The sequence below is a fragment of the Montipora capricornis genome, chromosome 9 (genome assembly GCF_036669925.1).
Source record: "Montipora capricornis isolate CH-2021 chromosome 9, ASM3666992v2, whole genome shotgun sequence".
NCBI lineage: Eukaryota > Metazoa > Cnidaria > Anthozoa > Scleractinia > Acroporidae > Montipora > Montipora capricornis.
This window is the reverse complement of record NC_090891.1, coordinates 50,863,658-50,876,157: the sequence shown is the minus strand read 5'-3', so window position 1 is coordinate 50,876,157 and position 12,500 is coordinate 50,863,658.

The following is a 12,500-nucleotide window of genomic DNA, read 5'->3' as shown; positions in this document are numbered from 1 at the left end:
GGCAAAAAGAAGCTTGTCTTTATAGCTGGGGATTCCATTATTCAACATGTTCAGGGTTGGGATCTATCAACGAATGATAAGCATGTGGCAGTCAAGTCCTTCTCGAGTGCTTGAATTGCAGATATGGAGTATTATTTAAAGCCCCTGCTTAGAAAGGAACCAGATGAAATCATCCTCCATGTGGGAACTAATAACATTCATGAGGAAAGTCCACGCAGCGTGGCTGAGGGCATTGTCAATGTGGTAACTCAGATTCAACAGGATTTCCTGACTACACACCTTTCAATTTCACCGCGGCTACCCAGGTCAGATAACTTAGAACTTAACGACAAAATTAAGGTGGCCAATAAAATCTTAAAGTCGTTTTGTAGCTCTCATGGGCTTACATTGCTCCGCATCAATAATATAGACTTAACTTGTTCACCTTACCCGGAAAGGGTCTTCACTTCTTCCCAAATTGCTATGCTGATTTTCTTAACTCTAATTGAATATTTGGTAATGAGCCTGCTATCCCTACCTCGTCCTGGTCTAATGAGAATTCTAACTGGGAACTTGGCTATGACGGTACATCTGAACCTGACCTGACTTTCAGTTTACCCAAACTTAAGGGTTTTAAAATTGCATTTTCAATATTGTTAGTTTGTCTAAATACCTGGACGAACTTCGCTTAAGAATGCAATCTCAGACATTAGACATACTAGCCTTAGGAGAGACTCGTTGGGGTGCAGGGGTGGCGGAGTGGTGAGAGCACTTGCCTCCCACCAATGTGGCCCAGGTTCGATTCCCAGACTCGGCGTCATATGTGGGTTGAGTTTGTTGGTTCTCTACTCTGCACCGAGAGGTTTTCTCCGGGTACTCCGGTTTCCGCTCTCCACAAAAACCAAAATTTGATTTGATTTGCGTTGTTAATTTCAATTTACAGTGTCCCCAATTAGTGCTCTACGGCGCTAGAAGATTAGACACTTAAATAAAGTTCCTTTCGTCTTGACAACACCTTCACTGACTCTGTAGTGTCAATAGAAGGTTATACACTTGTTAGGCGTGACTGGTGCAGAGGTGGAGGTGGTGTTGCCATGTACATTCGTAACATCATCGATTATAAAATCAGATCCGACCTTTCTAATCCAGATCTTGAGTTCTTGTGTATTGAAATTCAAAAACTCAAGACCAAGCCATTTCTTGTTTCAAACTGGTACAGACCCCCGAATTCACCAATTGAGCTATTTGATAAGTTAGAGGTCCTTCTGGGAAAGATTGAAGCGGAAAATGTTGAATCAAATATACTAGGTGATATCAACTGTGACATGAAGGCAGCTACCCCAGCTAATGAAACTAGACACCTTATTGAACTCTGTGAATTGTATCAATATGCTCAATTGATCAAGGAGCCCACACGTGTCACATCAAGTTCTAAATCACTTATCGACTTAGTTCTCACCAATGAGCCAGACAAATTTGTTAATCTGGCGTGTCTCATATTGGCTGCAGCAATCACAGTTTAATATATGTCTCTAGAAAATTAACATGCCGTAGGTCGCTCCCACAAATCATTGAATTGACACAATACAAAACTTTTGTGCACGATGACTTTATGAATGACATGGCACTGGCTTCTTGGGACATAATAGAGCAAATTGATAACCCTATTAGAGCATGGGAGGTGTGGAAACAATCATTTTTAGCAGTAGCCAACCTTCATGCACTCGTTAAGAAACGGAGAGTTAGAAACTATGAGGCTCCCTGGCTCACCCCTGAAATCAAACGATTGATGTGGGAAAGAGAGAATAAAGTGAATAACAACCATCACCAGTGATCAGTTGAAATGGGCAGAGTACAGGCAACTTAAGAATCGTGTAAACCATTATTCTATTAGGGCCTCCAAGAAAAATCACTATCATTCGTACTTGGAAGATAACGTTGGGAAAGCTAAAGCCACTTGTAATGGAATTAATACATCATCGTGAAAGAAAAACTTTGCTCCGGCATCAAAATTGATTATTGGTGACACAGTGATAACTGACCCTCATGAACTAAGCAACGCTTTTAACAGGCACTTTACCAATATTTGCCCTAACTTGGCGGCTAACATAAATCCCCCTCGAGTCAGCTTTCGTGATTTTGTAGAATCTTGTGATAGCACCTTCAAGCTTGAATTACTTACTATTGACGGACTGCGCAAACTTGTGAACAATACTCCTGTGGGCAAGGCTGATGGCCTTGATGGTATTCCAACTTGCCTCCTAAAGCTATCATTTACATTCATTGCATCTTCCCTGACACATATTTTCAATTTAGTTATTTCTACTGGAATCATTCCCAAAGACTGGAAGAGCGCTAGAGTAACTCCAATTTTCAAAGCTGACTCGAAGGTTGACCCAGCCAATTACAGGCCAATTTCTGTACTTTCTTTAATTGCCAAACTGTTCGAAAATGCCATCTTTAATCAGATATATAAGTATTTAAATGATAATAGGCTTCTTTTGAAATATCATTCTGGCTTTGGACCTATGCACTCTACTCTTACAGCTCTTATTTATATCACAGACAATTGGTATCTTAACATCGACGATGGTTTCACAAATGCCATTCTGTTTATTGACTTAAAAAAGGCATTTGATACCAATGACCATGAGATCCTTTCGTCAAAATTAGAGCTGTATGGTTTTAAAGGTGCGAGCCTTAATCTTTTCCGAGACTACCTCTGTGATAGAACTCAGGTTACAGTTATAAACAATGTAAATTCTGAAACTACAACCTCGGGCAAAACCTGTTGAGACACATTACAAGAATACCTATTTTTTTGCACTCACCCTGACAAAAATGCTTACTGTTGCAAATTAAAGACTGTTTCCCCCCTCCCCTATTACAATGTTGTTTGCGGTAACACAAGATATGCACGCTTGAGCTGCTAAGCTGAAACAACATTGCACCAGGGGTGGGGAGGGGGGCGAATTTGTTTCTTTGAATTGAAATTTCTCAACAGTTTTGTCCGGGGTTTTCTGACATGGCATATTAATTAAATTGCTGTATCTTTGCAATGGAAGTTCAGAAGATAGTGATTTTTGGCCCAGTTATTGCCCTTTCAATGAGCTTTCTAACAAATTAACAGAAAGGCCAATTAAGGTTACTATCCACCTTCAGGGGTGTCTGGCGTGCAAGCGATGTAGCGGGTCCGGTTTAAACTGTAGATATCTAAACCCCATATCAAATTAAAGCTTATAGGAATGGCTCTCAGACTAGACCAAAACTGTTGAAAAAAAATGAATTGTAGAAATTTTCACGACTCCTAAATGCAAGCGTCCGACTCACCTTTTGAGCGTTACCTGTCAACGCCAATTTTGTTTTTCGCTTATTTAATGTGTTCCTCCATTTTCGGGGCCAAAGCACTAAAAAAAGGTGTCTGCGATTGCCATATTCAATTTCAGTGAAAAGTTGCAGAACATTTTTGAAATAGGATTAAGAAAATGTGGATTGATCGTACAAAAACCGCTCTTGAAAAAATGTATTTTGAAATAAAAAATTCGGAGACACATTTTTATACATAAAACTACCTACTGTCAAAATTTCAGAGCAATCAAACAAATTCCCTTTGACTTGTAGCTCTATAAAGTGTCCCCTTCTGGTGAAAAAACTGTTTCAAGAAAACAGCGCTGAGAAATTTTCCTGCTTCGCAAACAAACTCCGCCCACAAACACAGTCAACTGGGTTCTCAGATAACTGAGCCAATCAGCGCTTGGAAAATTTACTTTCGTTCGCCTCCTGGTGGTTCGATAGACCATATTCCCGAATAGGAATACATGGAATAGAAGTTAGAAATCCTTCGCTTTTACGGAGATTCACATGAAAATTGTCAAACGCTTGCTACAATGCTATTTTAGACATATCTTTATCATCCTTGTTGCTTCAGAACGCCACACATACCGTTTTAAATCATCACTTCACGTATTCTTATTCCAGAATAGGGTCAATCGAACGCGCCCTTAGTGTTTTGCATTGCGCTCAAAGCGAAGAAAATGATTTTGGCTGCTCCTTTTTGAATACCGTTATGGGAAAGATAAAAAAGGCAGCCAAGGCTCGCTCTGAAGGAGACGAGGTGGACGAAGGAATACTGCGGCCGCTTCTAACAAAGAAAGAACTTCAAACAAGAGATGCTTGCGGCGATGGCGACAATCGGGTACGTTTTAGCAAATCCTTCTTATAAAAATTATTTGCAACGTATTTCGGTGCGAAGATGGTGACTTCCAAGTCCAAACTCACCCACTATCTTTGTAAACTAAAACCTACCAAAAATCTAAGGTCTATCAACGTATAACTCTAACTAAGTGTGAACCTGACCATGCTTGTGTGAAAGACGAACAGATATGACGGCACTTTCTTTGCCGATATGCTTGAAAAAAGCACATCTGATAGGATCAAGAGAGGAAAACCACCCAGGAAAAACAGATACTACCATTACTGTTCCTGGACACATGGCTTGATGGTATGTGAGGTACAGCCTACCACGTGAAAGTTGTTGTCATGCCGGTGACAAAGTCACACCGTATATTTGCGGGAACACAAAAATTTCTGTGACGCAGTTTTAACTCTTTTGGGTTCAAAATGGAACTGGTGATTTTGAAGATACCCTAGTGGCTGCGAGCTTGTAATTTGGTTTTCCAATATTTATTTCTATTTTCAGCGAAATGAAGTGGGACCCGAGAACGCGGAATATGCTTTCCCCGAGGAGGTGCTGAATTACATAAGGCATCTGGTCCCCGGTGACAGAAAGGGAGAGATTCGCGAGGTCAGTGATTTGTTGCTGTCAAAATCTGCTTGTTCAAGACTAGCTGCTTACATGAACCATGAACCATCGTTATTCCTTGGGAATTGGTTGGCGCCGAGGTGCAGCGCGTTAACGTGTTCCTACGCAACTATCGAAACATGTTCGCAAGTCCTGAGCCGCGGACCGAGGGATAGGTAAAGAATTTTCAAGGTCAATCCTCAAGCTTACAGGAATCTTTCTGCCAGTCGGCTCTGGTAAGTTAACGCCAGACAATTCAGTTTTGTCACAGAATGAAATTTCATGAAAAAAGTGTCAAGGTTATCACTGAAGCGAAATTTGGTCGTTGAGAGGGGGATTTGGTGATATTAGCTTTGATATTATGAGAAATATGAATCACTTTCTTTAAAACGAAATCGTATCATTTAAAGGAATATGCAGCGAATGCAGATCAATTGTTGGAGAAACAATAAAGTTCCGCACCCTTGAGTCAGGAATTAGTGACATTACAGGTGGCATCCATGAGATATCACTGGTAGGTATCATTCTATTGTCCTAAGAGTTATCATACAGTTACTGTGTATTTGTTTGACTCATTAAATTCAATGCCAAGGCATCAAATTTGTAATTATCGTGAATTATTATATAGACACGAGTGTTTTACTGGAAAATATACCACTCTTAAAATTCATAAAAACTACATCTTGGACCCAAGTGGTTTATTTTCCATAAGCTGACACGTGACTTTATCGCTATGCGAGAGAAGGTGACTGCCTGCAGCTGGGTTGGCTATCGCTGATAGAGCAGTTACTACAGTGCGTATTCAAAGCACTATATTTCGACTATTGGCCACAGTACTTGAAACTCGAACAACACATACCAGCACGAGACCTACGCTCGTCCTGTGAAGTCAAGTTAAAGGTGCCTATCGAAAGTGGCACCTTTCAAGACAGCTCAGCAGCCATGTTCAACGCATTACCAAGTTATTTGCGGAACTGTATTGACTTTTGATCTTTTAAGAGAAACTTAACATCATATCTTGTCAATAATGCTCGAAAGAGATTAGAAGTTACATGAATTTCAGTCCATTTATTACATTTACATTTTAGCTTGTTTATATTTTAATTCTTAATTTTAGAATGTGATGTTATTGTAAATTATATTATACCATGTTTTTGCGTAATTAGTGTAGAATAGGAAATTTCTAGCATAGAAGAGCCAATTCATTTTTTGGAATGCTAATAAACCTTTATTATTATAATTATTATTATTATTATTATTATTATTATGACGTAATTTGGGTATATTTTCCAATAAAACAAAAATAAAAATATTTTCAGACTCGCTCCGCTCGTTCGTAAAATATTGTTTTGCTACTCGAAAATAACATACATGTCTTCGCATCACCGTGTAATATCCCCTCTTTATTTGAGTAAATTATACAAAATTCTAAATGTGTATACTATAATGCAAAATAATTGCAGCCTCATTCCCGGTCCGCGCCTTGCCGCTAAGCCTTATTCTTATCATAGCATGCAAAAATATAGTGGTCAGCACACCCTTACTTTTTTCCCTATATTTCCAAAGTTGAAAGAGGAATTCGCCGGTAGCTCAGAACACAGTACTCCTCTAACTCCCGGGGGAAGCTTTTATGCAACTCCTAGTGATGACGACTCTTCGTCAGAAGAAATCTCTTTTGACAGCAAACAAAGAGGAGGACCTGATCCTGGCACGCGCCGAGACCACCTTAATGCTTACCTGTGCTCTCGAGATATCAGCCCTGTTCGTTCTCAACTACAGTTGCCGTAGCAAGAAGCAAGTGACAGAACCAAGCGCTATTACGTACGCAAAGCGGGACAGGGAGATATAGATATAGCTCCCGTGGCTGCAGGATCTCTTTATAAGGCAGTTTGTTCTTCTAAAGTCGTGGAGCACACATTAGGGTTAGCCAAAGAAGACAACGTGACTAACATCGTGGACGAGACAATGATGAACGCCCTTGCTGAATGCTACCGCGCAGCCGACGACTCTTGGGAGACATGCCGACAAATCCTTTCTATAATGGCAGACAAGCTGACCTTAAATCAATTACGTCGCTGGATCCCTGACCTGTCGCAGCATTGTTTTACTGAGGCCAAGCGACATTGCTTGGTTTTCGGGAGGGGCTTGCCTGTGCACACAATACCGTCGTCTAGAATGAAGGTTTCCTTGGCGCAGATAGATCACTTCGTAGCTTTTATTACCAGTCCCCATATTGTCCAAGATTTGCCGTTTGGGGAAAAAAGAATAACATTGTCTACTAAAGAGACAGTTAAAGTTCCAAACGTGGTTCAAATGATAATTCCAGAGCGAATTGTCAAGCAATATACAGCGTATTGTCAGGAGTCGCAATTCAAGCCATTCAGTCGCTCTACACTCCTCCGCATCTTGAACGTTTGCGCTGCGTCCGTTCGTACCTCTCTTCAAGGGATTGACTATGTCAGTTCCGCTGGAGCGGAAGCATTTGATGAGCTGTGTGATGTAGTGGAAACACTTGGGGACGCTGGACAGGGGATGACCTGGGTGAAACTGCAGGAAAACAACCTACGCACTAGTAAGCGCTATCTTAAAAGTGACTACAAGGTGAGAGGTTTCTTTGTAGGATTATTTTATCACGTATGTTATCCAGCGCGGCGGGTTCTCTTTTTGATGTCGAGGTTTCGGCAAGGGCGTGCGCTGCGTGACGAAATCTTACCTTCAAAACTCTACATGAGACTGAGCTACGCTGGGTAGCATTTACTAAAGCACAGGATTAGTTCTTTTAAAAATGTGACCTTAGACGATAGGATAATCCTCAAATAAAACTTTTTTAACCATCTGCACAAGCCAATATCGTACAGTACATTTCATAGCAGATATGACGCAGTCTTGAGAGTTTTAGTTTCCGGCCTGCCGCGACTTTCAAATATAAGCTCAAACATAGACGAATATTACACACTTATTTTTTTCACTTACAGGGCCATGTTTCGAAAACTTCATCAGTAGCAGATCACTGTAGATCATTCGCTTTAAGCGACCCAAAAAAGCCTTTGTTTCAAGCTACTTGTGATCACCAGCACAATGACGTTTGTGAGCGGTGTGCAGTATTGGCGTCAACTCTAACCAGCATTGAGGCTGGGTTGACTGCGAAATATAGAACCTTGGCAACTACTGTGAGGGAAGAGCTAGAGTTCCGTGTAAAGAATGCCAAAACGGCTATAATGGCATGGAAAGCTCATCTTCTTCGCTCCGTGAACCAGGATGAAGCCTGAGTGCAAGTGCTTGAAGAGCTGGATGAGACGTCAGTGTTCATAGTGCAAGACTGGGCTATGAAATACCTGCCCAGAAAGTTCCGCGAAAGCCAAACCGATTGGTTTGCGAAACGGGGCATTCCATGGCACCTGACAGTTGCCACGAGAAGATAGCGTGGTGAGTTCGAAATGCTTACCTTTGCCCATATTTTTCATTCGACTTCCCAAGATAGCAGCCCGGTAGTCTCCGTGATGTCCGATGTGATCAGACAACTGAAGATAATCATGACGGAGCTGAAGACAGTTTATTATCGTCAAGACAATGCTGGGTGTTATCACTGCGGCTTCACTTTAGTGTGCGCTAAAATCCTTGGCCTCCAATATGGCGTCAATATCAAGCACCTGGATTTTTCGGATCCACAAGGAGGCAAGGCCGCATGTGATCGGAAGGCAGTAACCATTAAGTCGCACATGAGAATCCATCTTAATGCAGGCAACAATATTGAAACTCCAGCACAAATGAGAGATGCGATCCTTTCGTGAGGTGGAGTACCTGCCGTAAACGTTGTATTGTGTGAATGCGTGGAAGTATCCTGCGAGCCATCAGCAAAGATAGAAGGCATCAGTCTAATAAGTAATGTTTAGTTCGAGGAAAGTGGTTTACAGGTCTGGAGGGCGTATAAACTCGGCCCTGGAAAGCAAATTCCCAAGGAAAAGCTGAATATTCCGTCTATATCCCAGCTTCCGGCCCTTACAGGAGTTCCTCGGTCTAACTCGTGTAGCTTCGCACCAGTAAAGGAAAGATCTGCCTCCGGCAACAACAACAGAAGCAGCAGCAGCAGTGAGAAGTGAGGGAGAGGAATCTATTAGCAAAGAGGGGATTTTGACTTGTCCTGAAGAAGGTTGCTTTCAGACATTTCTGGGGTACTCATCAATGCAGCGGCATTTAGATTGTGGGCGACACAAGCGTGCGGTGGAACGAGACACTTTATTCGATAAAGCAGCTGTGGGGTATGCACAGAACCTTGAAGTGCAATGTCAAGCCCATCCACAGCTCAGTTGTTCTGAACAGCCACCCTCCGTGACCGAGGCATTACCAAAGGGTTGTGCTCTCAAGTCGAGTACTTCCAAGAGAGTCAGATTTACTGATAAACAAAGAAAGTTTATGGCGGACAAATTCCAGCAAGGGGAGAGCTCAGGAAGAAAGATTGATCCTGCTTCGGTTGCACGTTCAATGCTGACTGCTGTTGACTCGAGGGGAAACCGCATTTTCAGTAGCCAAGTTTTTCTCACCTCCTCTCAGATTGCCGGCTTTTTCTCGAGACTTGTGTCGAAGAAAACTCTCTCTGGTGAAGAAGATCATGAGGAGGTGTTGGTGGGTGCTTCTCAGGAGGCAGCGATACAAGAGTTGACAAATGTGGTTGCTCGGGAATTTTTGCCAGCTCACCCTGTCATGTGGGATGGGCGGAACTTGTGTGAAATGGCCTCAGATAGCAAACTTGACAAGCTATCCCTTGCACAACTAAGAGACATCTGCGCTGACCTTAATATTGATACGAAGGAGATACGGGTCAAGTGCAAACAGCCATATGTGGAGAAAATAGACGCGTACTGTCAAACTTGCATTTGTAAAGTAACGAAGTGAATGGGTGATGATGCAACTATTGAGCAGGAGGAAATTTGATCTCCTTATCTGAAACTTGAACAAATGTTTTCACTGAGAGGAACTCTATATTGACGTCAATAGTCTCAGCCCGGAAAGGCTAGTGAAACGGAATAGCAAGAACAACATGCTGTTGTAATAGAATGGATTTCAAATATCTGTCAGACACGTTGTTTCAGCGTAACTCGCGTTTCTGTTGGCCGAACACTTTCTTTCTTATTGGTTTCCTATCAGGCCTCAGTTGTTCAAAAGGTGGATAACGCTATCCACCGGATAAACCACTATCCAGCGGATAAACACTAGCAAAATCAATTGAGTTATCCAGTAGGTAGCAATTTATCCAGTGGATAGCGCTATCCACCCTTCGAAGAACCAGGGCCAGGTAATTAGATTAGCGAACAAATAAGAATGGAGTGGATGTTTTGTTGATAACGCGTTGTAAATGTCAGTGAGAGGGTGTGCTCTTTGTTTTTGTTTAGTTAACGAATCTAATTGAGACGTAAAACGCACTAGGTTACTTGTTGTCTACCGCTGATTTTGGTCTCTTGATTGGCTAGTTTCCTTTGGCCACGAACTTCCCTTGGCGGCTACACAACTGGTAATGCAAGTGCACACATCGGCGAGAGAAGTGCACGAACAAGGATGAAAACCGATCAAACGTTCAGGACAAAATGGATTTTATGAGATGTGTTTATCCCTCATGAAAGCTTCGATTAAGTAAAGGCATATTACAATATAACCTCAAAGTAACAAAAGCGTTGCGACAAACACGGAACCTGCGTCACGTGGCCAGACATATTATGGAATGTAAAATTGCATGACAAAACATTTGCTGTGAATCACTTTATTCTAGTTTATTTCCTACTGTGTTTCCAATTAAAAAGTATGATTTCTAGAAATGCAGGAATCTGTTAATTACACCACGGCACTTCACTGATGTAATTTTTTTTAAAGAAAAGATTTCCTTTAGTAGGAAATAGATGGTACAGTAAGTTTGGTGAATGACACGTGTATCAGTTCTTGTGGTAGCAATCTTGAGAGTAAACTTAACTGTCCGTTGATCTGAAACATTGCTTCAGAACATTTATATTCCAAGTTAAGCTGCTAATACAGCAGAAAGTAACTGAATTCGAACAGCAGTAACAAGAATTACCAAATTTTCACAAGGTTTCCCTCACCTGTGTTTCACAGCTGCCAGAGCCTTGATTGCATTGGCTAATTGAATATTGACTGATTTCAGCGAACTTGTATCGGGCCACTCCGGCACGGAAATACGTTTTACCAAAATATTTTTTTGCTATCATTGAATAAATGCCTTTAAGTCGTGAAATTCGAAGTTTCAGCCAATTCTGAATTTTACCGCCTATCTTGATGATTGTTTCAAAATGGGTCGCAATTTGGGATTTTCCAAGTCCGAAATTTCGGCAAATGTTTGAGTTCTCACAAGTAATTTTAAATCGATAGCTATCTGTTTCTATCTGGCCTTAATCATCAGCTTTTTATCTCCCTAATCAAATTACAAAACAAAGAAATGTGTATTTTCTTTTGTGCCTTCACAAGAGTTTTGATTCTATGGCCCTTGATTGAGGCGTCATTTTGATGATTTTTCCATTTCAGGAGCCACCTAGAGTTTCTCGAGCTTTCCTCAAAATTAGAAAATTTCCAGAACTTAAAAGTTATATCACGTTTCTTAGGACACCATAGGCAAAAAATGATCGGGGTCAATTTGTTGACTTTGTGCCACATGTCACGCAGTGGTTAGGGAGATTGACTCTTATAAATGCAGAAGCTTTTGTTTGTTATTTCCTATTAGTATTGTTATGATACCACGAGTTTTCTGTTGCCGATGAAGATATCACACAACATTTGCTTAAGCACATAACACTGTCACCTTCCCGGCATCATATGCAAAAGGCTGCGCGTTCGATCTAAGACATTCAAAAGTTCATTCTTTAGATGGTTTGTTATGCTTGCGAGCCTGCTTGTTGGTAGTTAATGGCGTGATTGAAGGTTTTTTGTTTTGAAAGTGCAGAAATTAGTTACTGCTTTGAAACACTCACGTTCACCGGTCTTTCTTTTAGGTGAGTGCATAAAATACAGCCTGCGATAAATTGGGATAACCAAACATCGAGTTCTGATCTCATGGCCATCGAATGTTTCCCAATAGGAGGAAACATACCATTATATCACTTCCTTTTGAAAGCGATTTATGTTTTGGAAAACATAATCCGTAATCACTACAGAAAAGCAACACCGACTACTCTTGCGGTTGAACCCACTAACTTCTTGCGCTTTTTCCGTCTTGCGGTTAAGTTCGTAACTTCTTGCGGCTTCTGGCGGAAAGCTTTCTATCTTCTTGCGGATAAACCGCAATTTAACAGTCTTCTTTTGACCGCTTGCGTGTTCTTGCGGCGCAAGAACTTCTTGCGCCATTTCTTGCGCGTGCATTATTTTGGGCTGTACTGTACCAACGACAAAAGGAGCACCGAGCTCAAAAGAAAGCTATAAGTGGAGATTGATTAAATAGAATTTATTTTATTATGTATATTCTAGTGTTTTAGCCGTATCGGGTCTAGGCGTATTATTACGCACTGGGATGAAAATTCGTAAAGAGAACCTTTACGAGAATTTACACTCACTGTAAAGGGAGCTTAAGCAAGGTTTATACGTTGCCTTAATGCACAGAGCATGAAAACCGTAAAGACAACCTTTACGAGAATTTACACTCACCATAAAGGGAGTTAAGGAAGGTTTCTACGCCGTCTTTACAAAAAGCATGAAAATCGTAAAGATGACTTTTACGAAATCG